A 25987-nucleotide genomic window follows, 5' to 3' on the forward strand; every position below is an offset into this window, starting at 1 on the left:
AAATATCTCACCTCAAATCCGACGATAGTTGAGTCCATCCGAGTGTCCTGACTGCGCACGATCGACGGATGACGCGTCCCGGATGCCCGAAGAGCCTCGACGACCGATCCTTGACGGCTGGATGCTTGTTCCCGTGACAGGGCCTCCTCTCGGAGGAGCGGCGGCCGGGTTGATCGGGTCTCGTCGAGTTCGGTGGGTCCGAAAATGGGTCCGGGGGACGATCGGCAATCCAAGGGCAGGAAACTGCAATTTCGTAAAGTAGGGCCTTAGGTTGGGATCCGTCTTTATTCCGAGGTCAAACTCGCGGCTCGCTTGTGTCGAGAAAGGAAAAGAGAGAGAGAGAGAGAGAGAGAGAGGGGCTCCATCTCTTTCTCTCTTTCTCTTTATCTCTCGCGATCTTGTTTCTTCCCCCCTCCCTCCCCTCCTCACCTCTCCCACTTCTCTTCTCATATGTTCTCTGGTCGGCCTACGGCAGCTCGAGCTCCGGCAAGCTCTAATTAGATTTTAAGTGAGAAATTGAGCCTGCCGGCAATTTTAAGGAAGCCGAACACACCGCCCTGATTAATATCATTATGCGCGTTCGCTTGTTACACCGTAGGGCCCACGAGATGGAATCCGCGGATATACAGGCAGATCCAAAACCCTTTCGTAATTCTGCATAGTTTATATAAAACCGATTTGAAATCTTTATTGAAGAAAATATAGTCTATTAAGTTATCGAAAGTGATCATTTTTTTTTTTAATAAATTTCTATTATGTCTATTCTACGTCTATATTACGATAAATTAAATTTGAATTTTATTACAAATAGAGTAAAATGTGCCGTACAATAAATACGATATTAAAAATGTAAGAACCAAAATCCATATTTCGATCATTGAATAATCTTAACAATTGTCATACCTATAGAATATAAATAAACAAAAATGGGGCATTCATGGATCATGCTACATCAAAATATGCAGCGATTTTTGCACGACGGTCAAGATAGCCGTCTGCCCAAATGACGAGAGGCGGAAGAAGCGATTGCAACGAAAAAAGACCGAACGACTGGCAAGGGGAAGAAAGATTACAAGATTACAAACGCTTATTTTCGGATAATCGCGCGATGGTGCCACGGAAGGAAACAAGTTGCAATTATCATTGTTACACGGATGCATCGCCTGCATCAAACGGTATCTTTTCTTCTTCACCGCGAACTTTTACTCTCTTTCTCTGCCCATAGGCAATGCTAATTTTTGCATTTTGAGGAAACGAGGCCCATTGTCCGCGATCACCTCGCCGCGTGTGTTGCCTGACACGCAAATCATGCATATCGATACGCAAATTTCACGTGCGTTAAGAGAGGCCCGGTAAAATACAATCTGAATAAAAATTGAAATAATCGTTCTCACACGTGAAAAGAAATTATTTTAAAATCATGAATCCAACTAAAAAATTATAAATATGTAAAATCCACACCATTTATTCTTTATTATAAATCTCAAATAAATTGCGGTATTTTTTTTTCTTCCTTCGCGTTTACAAAAATCGCGAACGCAAACGCAGAAAAATAGAGATTATCTCGCCAAAATGACATGTACAAATGTGATGTTAAATACTGCGTAATAGGCGCTATTGCTACACGTTTGCTTTAATGACAGCCTGATGCTACTAATATGCCGGCAGTGCTCCGTAACAGATTATATATATTATCTAATCGTTTAAGTAGCACATAATCTCTCATCAAGATTATATTAATTATATTATTATCAAGTATAATCATACGATGAATGGATGAATTAGAAATTGGCCTGAAAGAATCGTTGTTGTTTTTGTAATAAAATAGTAGGTTCGTATTATTAACGCGATTTAGCGGTAGAATATTTTTACATAAATCTTCATCTTCATCGTAATCGACGTGTGCGGTTGCAGCCCTGTTACTGTTGAATGTCGATGACGCTGTCGTTAGCGCTGGACGATCCAAATCATTAGTCTCGGCAAATTGCCGTCATTAGCACAACATTAAACAGTTATTGAGGCGTGCACGCCGGAAAAATGTCATCTCACGGGCGAATAAATTAGATGAGAAAAAAACCGACGCATTTACTATTAATCACCGTATACTGTAAGCATCGCGCATCGTTTCATATTGATTTCTAATTCAGCGCTTTCATACGTTTGCTCGTCATATTGTAATAGCCGCAAGTTTAATGACATATCATGGTCGATATATCGTTTGTGATTAGTGTCACATTAATAAAAATGGATGCACATATTTGATTTGAAGTTCGTGAGGCCACTTTCAAGTGATCTAATCTCATCGCGTGCAAAGTATATTATTTTCAATGTAAATCATATCAATTTCATACTCTACGAATCTCTTATTAGAAAATTTCAAAATTCTTAGAACAAGTGTTAGAATCGTGGAAATCTCGACAATTCGAGTGTATCGATTTAAAAAGAGGCCAGGACAGGATGAGGCATGATCGGACTATTTTTCCGAAACACAGCCGCGACGGCGATTACGTAAATGCCATTACGGAAGCGTCGTGCGTGCCTCCGGTTTATTTCGAAAAAAAAAAAGAGAGAGAGAGAGAGAGAGAGAGAGAGGCATAATGAATGATGGCGCGGACGGATAGACTTTACCCTTCGAACACCACGATCATAGCGCTATTCATCAGCTGCGCTCTTTTACCACCGGCATGACGTGCCGTGGCTAATGGGACCTTTAAAAGCGTCGGACAGTGACGATAATCCCGACGTTCCACTTCACGGCCGCCCTTCCACGCGCATGATTTCCCGAAATCTCATACGAGCGTCACGCGTGTATCACCTGTCGCGCACGCAAGCGCAAAAAATGTGTTAGCATGCAGGTAGCATAATTCCCGATGACTCGGTGAGGTTTGACCTACGTGTCGATCTTTCTTTAGGAACGTGCGCCGAGCTCTTCGTGTCTGATAAGCTCTTCTGAATAAGAATATTTTGCAGACGGCGCGAATGTACTTGAGCAATGAAATGTTAATATATCTTCTTCTCGTTTTTACCTTTTTATGCTTTTCTTCTAACAAATATAATACAATTTTTCGACAAAGATGCCGATCTAAAATTTAAATTTAAATTTTATCGAGTTTTAAACAAGTCAATCTCTGACTTCTCTCCGTCTCTCTCTTCTCGCATTTTCTGCACTTTGATTTCATATACGAGAGATCTCGTGTAGATTACGAGGTCTCATAATAAAGTTCTTAACGCACGAAGCAGCGAGCTGGGTTATAGCCCCTCAAACTTAATATGAATCAAGCAGCGGGTATAAAATATTACATGTATGAAGGATTTATTACGTAGAAATAATTATACAATTTAACGCGTTCAATGGCGCATAAATTTTGCGACTTGCCGCGTGGCTCGCGCGCGAGAAAAAATTAGGTATGCATAATTCTCTTATATTATTGCCGATCAACGCTAATTCATGTGGTGTGTTAAACGCGTTAATTAATCCGGTATATTAATACTTAAGAGAATAAACAAGCAGCTAGAGAAGCTCTGAATTTAATTTCTCTCGGGCAGTTGAATAATAAATAAACGACAGAATGTGATATAGAGAGATGGACGTCTTGTGTATCAAGTAGTTCGTTGCTCGAACGCGGCTAAAAAATGAGCCAGGAGGTACCCACTTAGCTGGCTTAATTAATGACCGAATCCATCATCGGGACGTTCCCACAATAAAGTAGAAGAGCTGCTGCCACTCTTGCCGAGCAAGGCTTGCGCGCAACTCCTTTTTTTTTTCTCTACTACCGCCTCTTTTCACGCATATTGCCAAGTAGACAAAATCGCGATGCAACTGACTGCTGGCCAGTCCACCTTTCCATAACGAAAGTCTCCGCCATCCTCATCTATAACGGTCATTCAGAACCGTTTCACACAAGGCTGAACTCGATTTCTAAACTGGATTTTAACAACACCTTGAAGAAACATCTCGAAACGAAGATAAAAAGCGCGACCCTCTCTAACTGACAGCAAGATCGCGACGTAATTTTTGTTCGGCTGAGAAACCCGAGAGTTATCGATTCATGATATTGACCGAATAGTTCGCTATTAACTAATGATCGCGCAATCGGAAAACGTCAGAGCGCGAATTGCTGATAAATTCTAATCACAGCAGGATTCATGGGCGAGATGAAAGTCGGACGTATGAGTGTCGCGAGACCGACGCCTTCGGTATCAAGTCATCAGAGCTGCAGAAGCGCGTGCAAGAGGCGGTTGATGATAAATGATACGTTGAAATCTAGCTGTGGTAGCAAGGCTGGAACCGCGCGCCGACGATGCGGCGTGAAACTTCCTCCCTGGACCAGAATGGAAGAGGAGGGGGAGAAAGAAAGAAGAAAAAAGTCGAGGGACAAGAGAGAGAGAGAGGTCTGAGACAAGCGGCGAGAGCTCGTCCCGAGCTGCTCTGCGTCGTAGTGACCGGTAACCGGTGCTGACCGGTCAGCATCAGAGAGAATCCCAGAGAGCGAGAGCCAGTCTTGCAGAGTCCCGAAGGCTAGGACTCCTAGGGAATCCAAGCAAAACCGGTCCAGTCGGATCCGGAGCACCCGCTGGTCAGTTCGGGCTGCCGACTATCCTCTACCTGATCTTCCTTCTTCTCGTTTCTCTCTCTTTTTCCTGCCTTCTCCGAACGACCACCTCGTTCCCTCAAACACTCGACCGCGTCTCTTCAGCGCCTGTAAAAGCGTTGTGGACAAGGCGGAGAAGGACTCGAACACGCCCCATCGACTGTCGAAAATCGATATTTCGTGCAATTATTCGCACGGCGCGCCGCAGCAAATTTCGCCACAATTTCGTCGTCGTCTTGTCGTCGTTTCTATCCGTCGCGATCGAAGGAACAAAGTGGATTCCCCTCGCTGTCGTATAAAGCAATATTCTTACTTAATAGAAAAAAAAAAAACATTTACGGAAAAAGAAAGATCTTTGTAGATCTGTGGGATTTTAAAATACCAACGGTATGACGGATGTGACTCGAACTGACTCTTCTTTTCACTCTGTTGTCGCTTGCACGATATATTTTTTGCTCGCGTCATGTAGCGTCTAAGTTGCGCTTTTTTCACAAATCTCCACGATGAACTAATAAAATTACTTTCCATAGCACAAATATCTGCGTTAATTTTAATCACTTTTATATCATCATGCATATTGCGCTCATTATTTATAAAATAAAAACCTTCGATGAAACTTAGATTTCCCGATTTTGAAAAATTTCACGTATCTTTCGTCAGCATAATCGATCCGGTAGCGAACAAGTCCACTACCGATCGGAGACTCCCGTGAACGACGACGCAACGGCTATGCTAGTAAGAACGTCGCGAGATAATATCTCGATATAGAGAAAGAAGCGTCGTGGATATTGATGACGTGATTACGATGGAACGTCGTCATCGACATCCACGTTAGCTCACGCCCGTGACGAATCACCCCTTGAACTATGCAGAGGACGACAGCTCCGTTCTGCCTCGCTCTCTTTCCTTCCCAAGGTACTACCAAAGATACGACAAAAGGGCCGCCGGTGTGTAAGGACGAGCCGCGTGACCCTCCGAGGGCATCGTCGCCATCGATCCTACGATCAATCTGTCACCATTAGATTCCAAAGTGGGAGAGTCTGCGAAACTATCGGAGAGAGAGAGAGAGAGCAGATTTCGCGCAATTTTTCATATGATAGCGGCTGTCAATGCTTCAATTATTTATTTAGAAAGTTCTAATTGGACCGGATCTCTTCGTAATGATATCACATACGCAGAGATGTGAAGACAGGGATGAGTATCGCGAACACGGTATAGAATATTGCACGCGCGCGATTCTAAAGCTCGTGCGTAGGTAGTTGGCTATTTGCACGCTCAATACATTCCTACGAAGTCTGTACGATATTAACTCAAGTTCGCGTAAATTAGAAGCGAACGAGGATACGGGCGAGAAACGTGGGCTCCATATCTCGGAAACTTCCTTGGCGAGGCTGAGTTCTCGAAAACAAGCGAGAGATGATCGTATGTAGAATCGAGAAACGTGAAAATCGAAATAGCTTAGCGAAGGGTAATAAAGACATCGATAGGTAACGATGAAGCGCAAAACGAAGCGATGAGCTGTTAAGTTCGCAAAGTTATCCGCACCGGTTATCCGCGTCTCTCGATTCTTTTTATTCTTTAATCAGCCGATCGTTGTATCTCACTTTCGCAGACTCGCATCCGGAAACCTTACACCGGATTGTTCCTTTTCCGCAAGAATCGCTGATACGCGTACAAGCAGTTTTACAATAAAAGAAAAGACAAGAGCGCAATGAACTCTCTCTGATCACCGTCGACACGTTGTTGTTACACGTGTAGTTTATAGTAACGATTTCTCTGCCAGATATTATCGTGCATTGTTATTATCACGAATAAACGCGTGCAATATGCGATCCTGGTTATTAGCGCGATTTCCAATTGTTATCGCATCCTTTCCGATTTTATAAATCTTTCTGCATTCCTTTGGAAAATATCGAAGGAAAATTTCTCCAAATAGCATACATCAGTCTGAAATTCTCCTCACCTTACTCGTATTGTGACGTAGATTTATGTTCCATGACTGAATTGCAGGGACAGGTTGGTGGAAATTGACGAAAAAGCACGTACTTCTTTAAAAAATGCGAAAACACAAAACTTTTCATACGGTGGGTCCCATACCTGGTCAAACTGCCGTTCGACGGAGCCAAGAGCGGAACACCGGAAGCCGCGGGGGGAGGGGAACCTACGTCCTCAGCTCTCTTCTAGACAATTCGTCGGATCCCAACGATAGACACCTCGCTGGCACGCTCGAGTTCTCGCAGCGCAGCATCCGAAAAGGATCGTGCCGAACCGGCATACTCGTAGGATTACGCGTCCCCTTCGTCCTCCTGCTCCCCGATCCCTTCACCTCGTCTCACCGGGTCGCGCTTCTTTCCTTCGACCTCGACCACGACCACGCCATCGGCACGTACATGAAACTTTTACACAAACGCTCGCCGGCGTGGCGAGAGATACCCCTTGCTCCTCGGTAGAAGCTCTCGTGCCTTTTCTCTCTTTTCCTCTCTCTCTCTCTCTCTCTCTCTCTCTCTCTCTCTCTCTCTCTCTCTCTCTCTCTCTCTCTCTCTCTCTTTCTCTCTCGGAATAAAACGGCGAGCAATGAGACTCGGCAAAGGCCCCGGGCCGAGAGCGGTCGCTTCCTTTGAACCTTCCTGAAGTTCTGCCGTCGTGCGCCTGCTCACGCCAACCAGAGGTTCTCAGAGACAGTTCTAGGAGAAGCTGTCAATTAAACGAGAGTGACCAGCAGCTCTTTAACGCGCTATTGTAATGTCCATTATTATTCAAATTCACCTTGTTTCGGACAACGTCCGAAGCCTAGATAGAGCTCATCGTGTCCCGGTAGCGATGTATAAGAATGTGCAAAGAACGATAATCTTTAAACATAACGAAAACAGAAGCATAACTAAAGAATCAAGTGTTAAAGGAAACACTTGTAAGAAAAACATTTCTATTATACGTCAAAAAAATTGTAAGAGAAACACTTTTTATTATAATCAGGAGAAAATTTTTAATTTTCCCACCGAAAAGAATAATCGTTCACGAGATGAATTTTTTTTTTCTTTTTTTTGTGTTCCCGACAACTTAACGAGGTATAATTAAGCGGCGAAAGGTAGGAAGAGACCATCAATATCGAGTATAGCTGCTGACACGGTAATTACCACTATTACATCCTATCCAAACGTCGTATTTAACGGGTAAACGCCATTCGCCCACTAATCGCGAGAGAAGCCCAATTGATCGATCGCATTCAATGCATCTCGTGTTATGTCGTGTCCATGTAGTCTTTTTCCAATGCTATTATATTTTCCACGGATTTTCTCGTAATGGTCGCTCGTATCCGCGACTCTCGTTACGGTTATTGTTACGGTTACATAGACGATATTAAAATCAATATTCGAGAGCCACTGAGATTTATATCTATGGGCGCTAAAGTTTTTAATCGAAATTGTGATTGCCAAGACAATCGCTTGTTTGATAGAAGATCTGTGTGTACACATACAGATATGCACAATAATATATGCTTAATTTATTATTATAACAAATTTGCTACGGCAGAATTATTAGAGCTCATACGACGAATTATTAAGAATTATTTCTTAATTTTCTTGAATTTGACAAAATAAAGTCGATTTTTCTTAGAAAAGATATAATTTTAGCTGACAAACTATTTTTTGTTCACAAAAGCGATATGATTACCCAGCGTTTTCTTTATTCCATCTCTTATAAAGGAATCCTGGTCGGTAAATGCACCAAATGCGTTTACCTTCCAGCCATGTAATCCTGTAAGAGCCCCTTAGTACGCTCCGCGGGCCCCATTGTCGTGCGATCTTAACTTCTACGGATTATAAACTGTTTTTTATTTGGCATTAGTGTTTTGCTCGCTACTTTGTCTGCTTCTCTCGCGCAAACGTGACCCCTGCTGTGCGAGCAAGACCTTCGTTTTTATTCCACAAATCCGATGAAACGCCAGTTGCAACGCCGCCGATGAAGACGGCAACGGGAAAGAAAATCTTCCGTGCGCTCGATAATTAAAATATTTCTTCGAGTTTTAAATTAGAAATGTACGCAAAAATAGGTTCTCATGTAGACGGATAAAGTTTGATAGATAGAAGAAAGATTGAAACATAACTTGTCGATATTATATACATTTTTAATGAAAATGTCAAATCTCGTATAACGATGTGTTTTATATAAATAAAAATATTTTTGTAATCTTATAACTACTAATATTTCAAAATGTATGTGTGTGAGCAATATCAGCTATCGTTTGAGCAGCATTTTGCAAACGGCTGGCTCTCGCGTGCCAAGACGCATGTTATGAACGGCCATAAGAATTTTTTTGGCAATAAATATCCTTCGGTGCAAGCTTTATCACGACATGTACCAGCAAAAAAAGATAAAAAAAAAAAAAAGAATATATCGCGAGCGCATACATCCCTTTTGCCTTGGACTGGCGCGATGCATGGATAAAGCTGGATCCATAATTCCTCTTTCTCTTTTCCCTCTTGCACGTACCATCCGTAATTAATGAACACCATGTAGAATAGAGAGAATTATTGCACGCTTTACGGGCGCGGGTTCTTCTTTTGTGGAAAGACCGAGATTGAAATCGTGCCCACGGATACAAGCAAATTTATGCTCTTTCGCGTAATACGGAAAAAGGAATGAATCATCGAAGCCACGTGATCGACTACCGCGATAATCGAATGACGCGTTTTATATCGCAAATTTTTATAATGATTGTTTGTATAAAAATTGGGCCTAAAATTAGATTCATGTATCAGTTGAGATATTACAATTAAAATATATGATATTTCTAAACTATTCGATTCAATGATTTACTACATGATTACTACAAAAATATAATTTAAATTATAAGAAATAAATATTTCTTTTCCTGACATCAGATCTTGAGAGCATATAATTTACACAGAGCCCTAAATGTCTAATCAGCCAGTAACTAATATTCTACGTCTTCGTAAAGTCTTCATCGAAAAATCGAACATCAGAGATAATTTGTATCTTCCACGTTTCAATTAAAACATCCTTTCGCGGTCGTTCAAAGTCGTGTTAAGGAAAAGCGGCACCTTTCGAAGCTTAGACGGTTTTCCATCCGTGGAACACTAGGCGTGGACAGCTGCGTCATGAACCCCCATAGACGACAATCCCCACAGCGTGCGCGCAGCGTGGCTGAAACTACGACGATGTGTTGTCATCGAGAGTGCAGCAATGCGCGCGGACAAAAACTATGGATCGTGCACAATGGCCACATTGTGACGGGTGGTATCCACAAAAGGCGTCGATCGAAGCGGGACCAGCCAGCGCGGCATCGTGCCAAAAATCGGCTCAGAAAGCCGGCGAAACGCGCGTGCTCCATCATCTCATGTCGGGGCGGCGTAGTAAGGGGACACCCGGTAGTCGCGCTCAATGACACACACCGGCTCTCTCCTCTTCCTAACCATTACATTTATATAACAGATATGTTTTTTTTTTTTTTTAATTAAGGAAATGTAAAAAAAAAAGTTCAGCCGGTTTTCATTTTTTAATTCCGCATCGCGTAATCGGGATTGAAGCTCGTATCACATAGTAATAAAATATTGCCAATTGAGAACAAAGAAGGATTAATGGTTAATGGTTAAATAATGAGTGCGTTAACGTGATAAATTAATTGTGATGACGGTAATATAGCTATAGAGTAAGCTCTTTCTAAAAATTATAGAGGTTAATGCCTAGAATATTAAGCGTTATCGTGAACCTAAATTAATTTCCATTTATTTATATGCCGATAAAAATGCGTTCTTTCGTGGAACAAGAACGATGCGTATGTCCAGAGAGACGTGGGAAAAAAATAATTTGCGAGAATAAACAAAACGCGTGAAACATGCTGGCGCGTAATCAGGAAAGTCTAGAATGTTTAGAGAAAGAAATCGTGTCTATGTTATCGCGATAACATTTCACGAAATACATAATCATACATAATTCGAAAACGACGATGATAAAGCAGCCTTAATTTATTTTTATGTTTGTATCTCTTGTGAGCCTATGTAAATATATGAATATGTCAATCAATTTTTTGTGCAAATGTTATATTTCTTATATTAGTTGCATATTGCTCTAATAATGAGAAATACATTATATTTTCTGCAAATTAATCAAGATCTTCTGTATTCCATAATCATTAATTATTAGATGAAGATAAAATTAATTATAAAGTATTATAAAGTAAAATTAACAAGTTGTGCATTTTTTTCCGCAACGCAAATGATGAAACAACAGCTGCGAGAAGCAGCCTCGATAATATAAATCGCAAAGCAACGATCGACGCGGAAAATCACCGACGTGAAATTACCGCGTCAGACCACAGTCAATTAATCTAAGGACGCGATTCCTTCTTGCTTGCAACTTTATCGCCGGTGTTGTGACTCACGACGATCTTCGTCGCTGGCTATTGCACGAGTCACGAATCTGCAATGAATCTGAGTGTACGATCCTTGGTCACGGAAGATCGCCTGAAAAACCGCGAGAAATTTCCAAAAAAAATATCCCAAGTTTCGCTCGTGTACGAGAATGTATCGATGCCAGCGATCGTCGATCGTAAAATTACAATTCTACTAGTTAAATAAAAAAAAAAATTAGAAATGTCTATTGCTAAAAATATAATAAATAAATGAGAGCTTTTATTATATCTAAAAATTTATTCTTTCATCATTTTTATCTCTTTGATAGTGAAGTATGCACTTGGAAAAATTCTCGGTGGCGGTGTAAATGGACGCGCGAGCCCCACACACACACATTCTGCCTCCCCCTATTTATAACGCAAACAAAGGTGACAAAGAGCCGATGCGCGGGGAGATGCACTCCCTTTCTCTCCGTGTTTTGCGCTAGTCGAGATAGAGCTTCTCTCACCTACTACATATACCGTTACCGCCTCTAATGCCACCGGACAACAATGCGACCGCGTCCGCATCGCACGCGTCCGACCGCTAATTCCTCACGTTTTCTCTCGCCCCTCCTGTTCCGATACATCAACTTCCTCACCCTATACCTCGCACGAGGTCTGACTGTTCCGACGTCCGAATCTGGAATTGGATTTCGGGAAAAGCCGCTGTTAGATTTTTTTTCCGAGCAAATCTTTCCATCTGCTCGGCGCGCTTCCGAGTCTCGCGTTTCACAAGGCACGGCTTGAATATGTAAAAAATACGGAGGAAAAATTTTTGTCAAGCAACTGTGATATTACAAATGTTTGCGACATTTATTTAATTTTTTCGTGAGATATAATTTAAAAAAGTTACTTTGAAAAATAGCCTTCTAATTTATAGAGATCACATCTCTTTGTGAACGATATTAATGTATGTTCATTTTAAGGTAGAAATGATTTTTACATCATTGGGAAATAATACCGTTGATGAAAAATAAATGTGCAAAGGCAGCGAAAAGAAGACGTCCAGAAAGTTGCGGAACGATCATGGAAGGGCGATGCATTCACAAGAGCTCCTATCGATGCGATGGAAATGCAAATCCTACGGCAAACTCTCTCGAGGATAGATGCGAGAGAGCAAGGAAAGGGAAAGAAAGAGAGAGAGAGAGAGAGAGAGAGAGAGAGAGAGAGAGAGGAAGAGGTTGGCAAGTGTAAGAAATTGAGTTCCTGCAAAAGAAACTTGAGTACTCCCTGTAGTTTTCCTGTAACGCAAGGTCGACCGTTTCTCGTTATACACAGAGAGCCTTGTATGAAAAAGATTAAGGCATTTTTGAAAAATAGACCAAGATGTTACACACATCTTGCGACACACATAAAGAAAAAGTTATAGAAAAAAGTTAAATGTGCACTTCAATATTGTGATCTTTACTAGGCATCTCATTCGTCTCAATAATATACAATATTAAGTTGTTAATGAAAAGAAAGAAAAAAAAAAACAGCCTCGTTAAATTGCTAGTCAGCAAGATTAATCGTGCTCGAGCCAAATCGTCTGTAAAGAGGAAAGCGGAATGAAGATCGAAAAAGGGTTAGTAGAGGAGGAGAAGTCGTCTTTTTTTCCACAGGTAAATATTTCGTCGCTATCGCGGTTTAGACGATTTAATGGACGGCCATTAAATTTGTCAGCAGGTTCCGCGCGCCCGGAATTCGTGCTTGATCTCCCCCCGGGATAGGAGGGGGCTCTGTCGGCCACCTCCCGCGCGGCGAGTCGGGCCCGTTTATCGCCGCCACCCGGTACATTCGGTAGCCCGGTGTATGCCGATAGTGTACCTGCATCCGAGTGCTCGGAGGCTCCTCTCTATCTCTATCTCTCCCCCGGTTGGAAATTTGCATGGCATTTACATCCGATTGCGGCGCAACGCAGGCTGAAAGCGGCGAGCACGGTCGTGATCGTGGCGGTATACCCGGGGATGGAAAAAGGACAGGCGAAGGGGAGACCGAGGGGGTTGACCAATCTCCCCCTCTCCCCTTCGCCACGACGGAGGGTCGCGTAGGTGCACTTATACGTCGGAATTAGACATTATTTTGCCACTTAACTCCGACGCGTGCACCGGCAACGTTTCAGCGACTTCTTCCTTTCGTCCAACGAGCTGCGTTTCGCGCCCGGCTAAGTGCTGTTTACGAGACGAACAGAAGTTAAAGAGGGAACGAGGAGAGCCGTGTCTCGTTGCTCGACTAGGAAAAGGATCGTTTGCTCGGTAAACGATCTCGATTTTTATCCGACGGATGTTTATGCACGAATCGTTTTGGACGATGGCGTACGGTAAAATATATCTTCCTCATGTTGAAAAAAATAAAGCAAGAGTCGAGTGTGCGCGTGCGAATAGTTAATGTAAAATTCGTATGCTTTATGAATTAATTCTATTTATCATGATTTTTCATAAAAAGCGAGATATAAAATATCCTTTTTAGGATGCAACGTGTATCGACATTGAGACGGGTAATCGATGGCACGAGGCTAAGAAAAAAATATGTAAATATGTATTGTATCTATTATTCATAAGAAGAAGAAGAAGATATTTACATAAGATAAGAAAAAAGATCGCCGTCGCGTCGTCTGAACGCTGTTTTTCGTGGGCAAAATTGACAGGTGCTGACAGGTGGCCGTAATTTTTCTGTCACAAGATTCCATGAGATCTCTAGTCGCCGTAACGATATCGATAAATTCATTTAGGCTTTTACACGTGTCTGCATCTTTCGCAAGTTTTTTTTTCGCGCGTGCACGTTACAAGGTTTGCAGGACGTTGTCGAGGACGTTCTTTACACATAATAAAGATTATTCACTTCTTGTGAATCTGCGCAATCACGCAATATATAACGCTAACTCATCTCGGATTAAATATCAAGTAAATCAAAAAAATCTTTTGAGAGATCAAAAATAATTGAAATAATTAAAGAATTGAAAGATTTTTTTTCGTGATAAAAATAACGCGATATTGATGGAAATATATATGGCAAGTTTGTATCATACATATTTTTAGAAGAAGGAAAGGAAACTGTCTGTTAGATACTGATGTGCATTTCTAAGATTAAGCACGATCCAAATGCAACACGCATACAGACAAAAGCATTCCCTGGGATATCCGAATGAGCACTCAAGGTAAAACCGCGGGGTCAGGGTCATAGGTGCAGTTACGTCGGAATTGGACATTATTTTCAGCGAGCACCGGCCACTTAACTTAGGCGCGCGCGCGCGCATGCACGTATACGCGTGTCATAGGTCCTATTATCGCGGCCACTTGGTGCCGGGGAATGACGATACTAGTCTGCCCGCTACTGAAATCGGTACTACGAGAGAGAGAGAGAAAGAGATTACAATAGAGCACGGCTCGATCCATTTCAAACCTCTCTTCCCGCTATTTTATCACGCTGCTCTATCCGAATTTTAAGTTTTTCACCGAAACACGAGTGTTTTTTTTTTTTTTTCAATAAGATATAATATTTAATGCAATTTGCACTTGAACGAAATTCTACAACTTACGAGATGAACTTATTTAATCAATTTTGCAATTTCTCGTTACCATGAATAAGATTTGCAAGCGATAAGAAGATGGCAATAAGCTTTGTAAGCGAATGTTTGAGATCGGATCATACATGACGCGGATCTTTGCAAAATCAGCCTCGATCGCAGATGGAATCCGAGACATTGTATAATATATTGACAGACCTGTAGTCATAGTAAAATATTTTTCCACTTCATATATATCCCCGTTCTCATCCATCTCCCCTCCTCTTACCGAAGGAATATAGCTACGAGCAATAGGACGGTTATAAAACGTGGCTGATGCACCAAATATAATACCATAAAGGCAAATCCGCTACATAAGAGGCCATGGATGTTTGCGGACGATCTTGTATATGCAACGCGTGACTGTGCCAGGAAGCCTCGATATAAAGTCATCGAACAGAGCTATCAAAATACCAGCAGTTTTGCGAGGAAAAAAAAAAATCGGGACCTAGTTACGGTTAGAAATCGGCGAGAAAAACGGCTGTCCACGTTGGCGAGTCGAACGGAGTGAAAGGGGGGAACGCGGCAGTAAAGTCGATTGGAGCATCGATAAAATTGAGAATGCACGCAGTCTGCCGCTTTTAATGAATGAACGTCTCGTGAATATAGTAACGGCAGGGGGGATGGGGGGGGGGAATAAGGGGCACCGTGAGGGGACAGGCGCGGGGTGAGGCGGGGTACGCGAAGAACGGCGGGAGGCGCGAAGAGGGGGAAAAGACGAGTGTATGTGCACGCACATACGTACGTGTACGCGTACACGTTCTCATACGTACGGCGGAGTTTAACGTTGTGTAATGTCGGGACGAAGCCGGAACGTATAGCGGTGGCGGTGGCGGCGGCGATGCGGAGAGATCTACATAATGTTTATTATGCTAACCTAGGCCAACGCGCTTGCATCAACAAGTGTTATATTATCATTCAAATAAAATGTTTTAATCTGCATACGTTTTATCGCCCTCCCGCGGGCATGCGGAATGCAACGCCGGCATGAGACACGCGTTCCACACGCGGCACGGCGGCAGAAGACACGCGCCCCTCCTTCGCCTCGTTTAAATGTCCGTCCGAGCGAGCGGAATTCCTTCCGGGGGCGATTCCTCCGATGGCGATCTTCGGAGCGGACCTTTCTCCGAAAGATTGATGAGAATTGTTTTCTTCGCATATATTATCTCTCTTTAGCGAATAAGCTTCTCCATAATAACCTACGCGATGCTGCGATAAAATTGTATACATGCGATTTACATACATCATGTGTGAAATTTTCTTTCTTCTTTTCCTTTAACTTTAAATTATATTAAATGTATTATGTACGTAAGACCCTTATTTTTCTAAGTTTTCCTCATTCGACGTATTAAAAATACATAAATCAAAATGATGGCTCCCCAGAGATACGAAACGGGCGAATCCGCTCTACAAGACCATAGAGGAGTTGTACGATATTGTATTCGGAATTGGTCACTCGGAGACACTTTATCATCGCCCCGGCGGCGAACGGCACCTCCCGAAGGCAAAAACTTTACGGCAGATTTTCGATTAGAGACGAAAAGAAGTCCGGCGAGATTTACGAAAAGTTCCCTAGCAAAGAGCTTTAATCTGAATGCGCTTTATCGGTCCCGCGGGTCGCGTCGTATACGGAAACGCACGCAAAACTTTCGCGTTCCTGCGGCACGCGAGTGCGTGCACGTGTCGTACTATTAAAGGAACGCTTCGTGTGTGTTTCACAAAATGTGGAAAAGGGTCAGTCCGTGGCGATTTCGTCCGCAGCTTCAAGCGTGACGACACGAGTCCGTGTGATACAATTTAATTAATGATTCGCATGACAACTGTAAATAGTGTTTCAGAGAGAAAAGAAGCGAAAGAGTTCTAAAAGTACACGCAATCAATCACGCAACGATCGCAGGGTGATAAAAAAAATGGAAAAACAAGAGTACGACACGATGTATAATAATATATAATAATTTGCAAATTTTTCGCAAGTCGTTCTTTCTAATATTTTCTTTATTCCCGTTGCTTCCGTATATCGGCTTGAGTGTTCCAAAAATGATAACAAATAATTTACGGACACGAAATATATCGTCGAAGAAAACTACGTTACGATTATCCGTGTTTACATTTCGATCGTATACATGAGATATATATTGAATCGCGAGATCTTTGCTTATAAATTCACCGATGCAATATAGAGATATATTATCTCTGCGATCGCTGGTACCGCAGCAACGAGAGCTCGTATATCCAAAGTAAAGAGAGACTCTCGCCTCCTCTCTATCTCACTTGCGGCTGATCCGGTAATCATCCTATTTATGTGTCTCTATCTCTCTGTATTTCAGTCTCTGTGCCTCTCCGCCGGATTCGTCCCGCTCCCTCTGGACTATTCGCGCAACGATCAGGGTGGGATCTTTCCGTGTGCCACCTGTGTGTCTTCATTATTCAGCAATGCAAATAGATTGCTGGAGAGCACATTATCATAATTAGATTCAATATTTGTAGCTTGTCACGCCGTTACTATAATTCATCATAGCGACCGCGCGTCTATCGCGGCGATTTGTCCGATCTCATTCGGCGGCTGAAAAATGCATGATTAATATTTAATCCGCGGCTGCTGTGAAATTAGCACGTGTCATCTTTCGTGTGTATCCCGGCGAAATGCAACACACCTTTTCGACGTAACCAGATGGTCCCTGTATTTGAAATATGCGAATGTTGTACGTCATACGATTGCGCGAGTACATGATACGAATGGGTTTCGAATGGTCACAAAAACGTGACGTGCAAATTAATTTCTCAAACGTCAAAAAGCGATCTGCAAGATGTATGACTAATTGTCGCTATCATCTAACTGAGCGATATCGAAAAAAAGTCACGCATACACACACATTCACATTTCGTCACTTTAATGAATTTATTTAAAACTGTGATGACTATATATGTCAAATAAGAGATTTTAATTTTAAGAAATTTAACAAAAATATCAAGAGGTCTTTCGAATTATAAATATGTAAGAAATAAATCACTTAATCAAGTTTTTACATCTGACTTTCTTAAGCGTAAACCACCTACTATAAATTTGCCTAACATTGTTTTTTTCATAACAATACTATTTCTCATAAATAACTCGGAATAGATCTTACTCGTGTGCGAGAAAAATGTAGGCAAAACAACATATCTGCATTTCGATCTTAACTTTGCGAAAGTAATAACTTTTATGCGCAAACGTGGATTCTCGACAGTGGCATTGATCGCGAAGATCAACAATGACGACGGAACGACGTGTATTCCAAGTTAAAAGATAAGCCTCGACACAAACATAGAATGACTACAGTTAATAAATTTACCGAGTACAACAATAAAGGCTTCTTTTCTTCAACGTTGTCTAATTTGCATGAGCGGGAAACACAGATAAAGTATCGTATAAGAAGAATTGATAGATCTGTCGCGTCATGCGCGATTGTTCGTGTTGGAGTTTGTCGCTTGTGACTCCATAACTTCTAACTCTCGTGTCTACGTGTCAATCTGCGTCGCGATTTATCATAAAAGCTTCTTTATTATTTTTACACGTCACACACACATCCCGGTAATTCTGTCTCGTGCCTGACGAATATGGGTCGCGTTTATGTCACGGCGTGTCAACTTGTCATTATATTATACGTTTCGCATACGGAGTGCATTTCGCGAAGTCGAGACGCATTTGTAATACATGACGCTCACAAGTGCGATACTTTACTCTTAAGCGAGTAAAAAATGATTTTGTCAGCACATGCGAACGCGTCTGGTCGAAGGCAGGTCGATTGTACGTGAGCTTCGCAAGTAAATGAAAAAAAAATTATTCCCGACGAGCATAAAGATAACATTTTACACCACGATATTTTTTTCATCGAAAAGATATATTTTACGGAATGAGGATTTTTCTTTCTTTTTTTTTTTTAATTTGATAAAAATAAATTTCAGTGCTGTCAACGAATTTCACTGGTTCTTTTCCGACAAATGTTTTCGGGTTAGTCAGTAGATCGTGGTGGACGTTTGCCCTCAATTAACTTTATAAATGAGTAAGGAGGCGTACGCCCGATCATCCGTCAGTTCGTCCGTATCTCGATTGCATGGGATGTCCATTCTACAAGTGTCAAATCTCACTACCGGGTGTTGGGCACTTTTATTGACGTGTAATGGAACCACAAAAGAATAGAGGAACTTGCAGAATGCACGCATTTAAATGAAATGGCTGGCTTCCGTTTGCATCACATGCTTGCGGAAGGCAAGTTTGTAGGTGTACTTCTTTCCAAGGTGTGATATTATATATATATTATTATGTAATATGATATTATTAAAATACACATGTATTTAGAAATAGATACATATTGTCAAACATTAAAATATATATAAAAATAAATTTTATATATTTTATATAATAATTAATATTTTGTGATGAATGAACTTATCCATGACAGAAAAATTTATTATTATTTATATATACTACTAATTCATACAAAATTAATTGTCATGAATTTGCAAGATCACTCTTTTAAAAATGTCTAATGATACATCTAACACACACACACACACACACAAATCTTGGAAAAGAGTTAAAAATTAATTTTAAATTAAATATATATACAAATTTGCTGTGACGCGAGATAAAATTTTCCAAAATAACATGAACATCTTGTGGAAATTCTTAGCGAGATAATATTTCCAATCAAGTTGCTGGCATTGCGAGAAGGTCATCTCCTACGCTTTTACGGTTCAGGCAAGCGCTAGTTCCGTCATTCGTTCGCAACCGAGCGCGTTTCCGCGGGCAGTGCATAAGTCAAGCGAATGTCTCGGCGGATACTGACAGGATCTCGGCTACCTAAAAAAGCACGGTGCTCTCGGGAGAGAAACGCGTTCAATCTTTATCGTGCTGCAGCGCACACCGGCGGACCAAGTTCGCCGTACATACACACGTGCATAATATACGTATACCGTGCACACGAAATGAGAAAAAGATGGAAAAAAATCGCGACGCGTATTCACATGGATAAGTCCGAGTCCGCCCACGCGAGCGTGTACCGTACAAGAGGCGTATATGAGTGCCGCGTTCGTATATGACGTGCGTTACACACACGTTACGCGGGTATATACGCACGTATGTAACGCGACACGTGGACGTACAGGTGTACGTTTCACGAGCGCATGCGTAGGCTCGTTTACTTAGCCAATGCCATACCTGAGTTATTTATCTGTCTTTTACCCGGCAGCGCCAGCCGAGAATGCCTCTATATACGAGCCAACACTCCTAGAGTGCCGTACGCGCGTGGGTCCCCGAGTTGTTCAAGGCCTACCTGGTTGTGTTGCTGTCGGACACGCGCATGAGAGATCGGTTCTCTCTTTTCTTTCTTACGCCACGTCCGTCTCTCGATCTCCGTTTGTCTCCATTGTCACTTCGATCTCTCTCCCTATTTCTTTCTTTCTCCTCTCCTCTTTCCGTTTCTCTCTGTGCTCCCTCTCTCTATCCCTTTCGCCGAGACCATACGCAATTTCACGAGAAAAAGAAACGGCCAGAAAATAACGGCGAAAAAAATGACGGACGAGAAGCGAATAAAGTAAGGACGAGGTGTCTGTGAGGAATCTCCCCACGAAGTGGACCCGTGGTACTTAACATCGACGAGTTCGCGCGACTTGATGGTGTTGAGTGGGACCAAGAACGAATGTTAGATGATGAGGTCGATATGCGCCGATGTATTTTCGATCATGCCAAGTGTGAAGAATGTTGTTGGAAAATTTGCAAAATTGACTGCTTGCGAGAAATTCGAAAACAACGAAGCATGATGCAGGTTAAGATTCTGGGGCCTAGGCTTGCTTATCAGTTCTTATTGTTTGTTTATGAATCTAATCGTTTTCTCTTTTTTCGCATTTATTTTAGAAATAATGCATGAATGCTAGGAAAAAAAGATAAAAATCTTTGTTGTCGCTCAAATTCGTCCAAGATTATTGTATTTTGTCGATTTTGACTGTGAAGTTGCATTATCCCTTAAAACCAAGTCATAATGAAAAGCCAAGAAGTCGCGATAAATGAAAGAAACGGAGATACGTAAACGATAGATGAAGTCTCGCGTACGCGGCTTGCACTCGCTGTCCGTAGCCGGATTGTTGAGTGACGTCAGCGTCACCGGAAATGGAATGTAGGTAGCGGTGCTTATTAAGCTTCAGAGCGCGAGAGAAGGAGAAAAAGCAAGAGAAAGACAGAGAGAGAGAGAGAGAGAGAGAGAGAGATGCAGGCAAAAAGAGAATGAGACAGAATGAGCGCGGCGACCAGAGGGAGAGAAAGAGGTTTAGAGTGAAAAACGGGGAGAGGGAAGGATGGCGTTCAATTGTTTCCTCCGCACACGCGTGTCGCGTATGCACGTACGTAGGTATGTAGGTACCTACGTCCGCTCGTATATAGAAGACGACGAGAAATGCGCCGAAGATCCTAGTGTGGGCATCGGCTATTAAATCAATGCGCTGGTGTCAGGATCTGTTCACGCCTCGCTAATACGCCCGTGGAATGTCAACGAGACGATTACCTTGAGAAGAGGCTGTTGTTGCAGTATTGAAGAAACTCCGCAGAGTCAGAAGGGATAAAATATTTCCTCTCGTGTTCCTTCTACGAGCGAAAATTTTAAGACATACGCGCTGAATAAGGCGTAGAAATGTCAAAGTAACTCGTGAAATATTTTGAGAATGATAGTTGGAAACTGATTGTGCGTTTATTTGTAAAAAATTAAATTCTATATAAATATCTGTATTGAATTTATCCAATAAAAAACTATTTTAAAGCCAATTTGACTGCCATAAATTGGACAATTTAGCATGAAGTAAAAGTCCTATGTTAATTACTTTATCTATTACGATAAATGTAGAAAAAAATATCACAGATATGTTTTGAACTATTTTCTCAATCGCTCAAGTTATTTGTGGACGAGGAATGATTAAGGAAGAATGAGTAAGTTTGCAAGACCGCACTCGGGGAAAACGCTTATTTAACCGATACTTAGATAGAATTCTTTGCGGTTTGGCGTATTATTCTCGCATTTCCATTTCCTCGTCGCGTCATCTAAACGTATGCGCGAGCGAGAACGACTGCGTCTACGCGTTCGTTACGCTCCGGATCCCTCGAGAGAAGCAGGCATTAAGGGAGCGGCGAAATGTTCGTCAATAACTAATTAACAGAAGTAACGACAATTTGCGAGGCTCGAGCGACACGCTCGACAAGCGAACGAGAGGTTCTACGCGCGTGCATATCCCATAATTAAGGCCGGCGTTATCTTGTCAAGCGTACACGTTATCTTTCACTCGTTTCTCATCGTTACGCAGTTTTTTTTATAAAAAAAAAAAAAAAAATTCCAAGTAATTTAGAAAATATATAAAATATGTAGTTTAAATAAATTAAATTAATTTATAATTAATTTAAAAAAAAGAGAGATATAAAAAGAAATTGTAAATATTTAAAAATATATAACAAAAAGAAAATTCTTTTGTTTTTAAATATTGACTATTTTGCCTGAAACAGCCTGTACAAAGCAGCAAAATGTCTACACTTGCAGACATACGCACGGAATGCTGATGAACAAAGGTAGCACTCCAAGATGAAGATCCAGCAGAGTCGCGCGAGAGGTGTCGCTAGCTATAATTATGGTATTGCAGATAAGGTCGGGTAACATGTAGAGCCGACTTTGTACGGCTACTGGCCTCTTGTGCGTGCGGCCACCTTTATCAATCAGCTATTAAATCAATACACTGCAGACCGATCGCAGCACGGCTCACTAATACGCGATCCCCGAGGAATGTCGGGAAGGCGATTGGGATTGGCGCCGTGATAACGAGATCTCTCTCTCTCTCTTGAGAGAGAGAGAGAACCGGAATCCATATGGCGACTCCATTGAATAACTACCCTTTCGCATCTCCTGATCTTTTCGCATTCAAATGGAGATCAGACTAAAGAGAGTTGGCGAATTCACTCTGCCTTCTTACAAAAAGAAATATTTTTCTCTCACACGCAAAGAATCTTTTTTAAAATCTATGAATACGTGTATGTTATTCTATATGAATGAATTATGTATAATAAATGGCACATTTTTATGAAAATGTTACGCGGGTAAGATGAAATATGAAGTTGCTGCAATGTATTTAAAAAAAAAACGGTAGAATATTTTCAAATAAAGTATTGAAAGAGTCGATGTTAAAATTTTAGAAACTTTGAGAAGACCAATATTCGTCAAATTGATCGTGTTGAAGAAAGTGGCGAGGATCCTGAGAACGAAACGTCGCGGCACAAATTGCAGCGTGCACGCGCGGCGAATCCACGCAGACCGTCGCGTTACGCCTATAAAAAATAATTTCGGTAGGTGTGAACGAAATCACCGAGGGAAGGGATTGAGAAGGCGAAGGGATGAGAAAGGACTGCGGGAAGCAAACTAGGAATACACGAGTCGCAGAGCGCATGCCCGCTAGAATCGGAGGGCTACATAATAGGGGTTGATAGGGGTTGAGTAGCGCCTGCGCCCTCCGTTTCATCCCTCCGTTTTCTCCCTCCTCGAGGAACTCGCCTCTCTCTTATCAGCCACCCCACTCCGCTATCATCCCCTCTCGTCTCCCGTTTTCTCTCTCTCTCTCTCCCTGTCGCTTCCTCCCCTTCATCTCTCGTTTTTCCCGTCGTCTCTCGGCTTTCTTTTCGTTTCTTCGTCGCTCGTTTCCCTTTCTCTTCCCATGACTTTCCCTCTCTTCCTCCTCGGAATACTCGGATTTTACATATCTCCCTCATGAAGCATCTTTTTTTCTCTGTCTCCGCTTTCCTTTCTTCCTTCTCTCGCTTGTCGGTCAGTTTCATCCCTCTTCGATACGCCGCTCATTGTTCGCGCGTGTCACGCATCGCCGAGGTGAAACCATCCGACGATTTCCTGGCTGGCATCTGGTTTCGCGCGCTGCTTTTTACCTCTCTGTCTCTCTTCCTCTTGGTCTGCTTTCACCGCAGAAGCCGTGGTTACCGATGACCGGGGTACACACGATCGGTGAATCGTAACGCGACGACGGAAGGGGAGAACGACTTCCGAAGTGACCGATGTCACTGTCAATGACGGAAGAGCGGAGCTAACGAGGGTGTGACAGGTGTAGCGTCAAATTAGTACATTTGTGATTCGAAACCGGGGGCGAGTAGCGCTGCTGGGGATGAAATCGGTAGAACGGGAGAGAGAGAGTATAATAACGATGTTTAAAGGCTGTTATATCTTAAGATAGGATTTAAATGAGTTTCAGACGACTTAACAGTTTCACGCAAAGATGTATCATCGTCAATCTGATGCAAGTTATAAAGTATCAATCAATTGTCAGCTTCTAACGCTTGATGTAATTACAATATTAATATAACATTGATACCAGAATAAAAAAATAATAGACTCTCTATTTATAATTTTATAAAACGTACATTATGTAATTATTTGACAGTGTTAATTTATCAAAGTTGCAATGCAACTTATTTTATTAAATAAGTATTATATGTATTAAATAAGTGCGACATCAACATGAAAGGCAACATTATAATATCTTGCAAGATAATTAACAGGTCTCATAATTCCAAGTTTAATATATTTAACAATCCTATAAATACGTAAATAAAAAAATGCATACTTTTGTGGCGATCGATTAATACAAATGTGTTAATATTAATACGTCAATGATGATTTTAGCATGCCTAGAAAAATGATTGTCTCGAACCTCTGCTCGGAGAAATATATCTAAAGAGCGCGCGTGTTAACAGCTTAATCACGGAATGCGCCGCGCTTCGCTGCGCACTCTTCGCAGAAACGCAATGATGCAGTGAGTGAAAAGTGCTTAAAGTTCCGCGGCCTATCTCGCTTTCTCGATCCTTCGCGTGCGATGAATCTTAATCGGATGCACATTTCCACACATAATTAAAGCCGATTCGCACATTAACATAATAATCTGCCTCGCGTGGATACGCCCGGATGGCACGCCGGCCACTTAAACGTTGCGCACCGGGGAACCGTTCTTTCGTCGGCACGAGGAACCGGAAGCACGTGTCAGCCCCACCTGATCGTCACCTCCGTTGCGCACCGCGCGATCCTCGTGCGTCGGCATACAAAAACAGGGTCATTCATATCACCGCATCGATCTTTAATATAGCACGCTCTTTAATTTAGAACAGATTTCTCCTTGGATATTTGTGATATTCATCTCTTATTTATATCAATAAATATTTTGTCTACTCATAATGCTTAGTTCGAGAAGATCCAATTATATATATTTTCCTGTAACTATCCTATAATACTTAAAAAAAAAAACATTGATACATTGATATTGTCGCTGCGAAAAAATTGATTGCAAATTCATCAAAGAAAAAAAAAAAAAAAAAAATTTGTTGAGATGGATGCGATGATAATCGGCACGTCTAGGAGTTTTACAAGTTTTACCGAAACGGGTCGCGTGGTCTAGCGCGGCGCTATCGATAACCACGATTATGGTCATCGTCTTTTACTTTCTCGGCCGAGATTACCTGGAGCACGTTTTGCGCGCTTCCGAAGAGGAGTAGATCGTAAGGCGATATCTTGGTCGTGACGCCCATTCGCCTCGATTGGCAAAGATCAGCGTGAGGAAGCCGCGATCTTCGCCATCAACGTGCCGGAATTTGCATATTAATGTCTCAGCGATTTTTACGTCGTCTTGCCGCGTGTATTATTGTCGCAGGCTTCCCGCAAACGTTATACGAAATTAATTCGGAAATTATAAGTGCGTTTACTGACGGGTCTATAAAACTTTACGTCAAGACTTTAAATAGATACTCTTGTCAAACTAAAAAACCGAAGAACCAGCTGTTAAAATTGAACACGGGATTTTAATTCCTCAATCACATTGTATTATGAAAAAAATAAATTTCGATTCTTAATTTAATTATTATTTTGAACGAAATTGCGTGCGATTCTCGGACGAAGAAATTGAATCGGCTGACTAATGCATCAGAGGATTAATTTGCGCACGGGAAAGCCACAGCAGGAAACGAAGGCAGGCAATGAAATCAACGGGCTGTTTCCCGGCCACGCGATCACATCCTTTCGCCTTTAACGGCCGTAAAAATAAGCGCGACATAAATGCGCGAACACAATGCGTGTAAAAACCGGCTGTAAAAATACTCTCGCACGAGCGTACACGCACGCGAGAAGACGCGCGAGAAGCAGCGGAGTATTTTTCATCGCCGCGACAAACGCCGGCAGAGGAGTATTATTCTCTCGAATAGATTCGGCGGGTTGTAAAAGAGGCGAGACGCCACGGCTTTACCCGCTCGAGATTTACGAGACAAACGAACGCGTTCGGAATATAACGGTCAGTCGTATCCTACGCGTCGTTTGGCGTGGCACGAGAGGTGGTTTAAAGTGCTTTAAGCCCGTTACACAATTGGGACATGGAGTT

At 42.0% G+C, this 25987-nt stretch overlaps 1 protein-coding gene across 1 annotated transcript in view; it reads right to left on the reverse strand.

Moving 5' to 3' along the window:
- LOC126858450 (POU domain protein CF1A) overlaps positions 1-25987 on the reverse strand; it is a 43546-nt gene that overhangs the window by 3009 nt on the left and 14550 nt on the right. The window contains exon 2 of the mRNA XM_050608790.1: positions 12-243. The gene's annotated coding sequence lies outside the window, so the exon portion shown is untranslated. The remainder of the gene's footprint in view (positions 1-11; positions 244-25987) is intronic.

This window comes from Cataglyphis hispanica, chromosome 25 (assembly GCF_021464435.1).
Source record: "Cataglyphis hispanica isolate Lineage 1 chromosome 25, ULB_Chis1_1.0, whole genome shotgun sequence".
Classification (NCBI taxonomy): Eukaryota; Metazoa; Arthropoda; class Insecta; order Hymenoptera; family Formicidae; genus Cataglyphis; species Cataglyphis hispanica.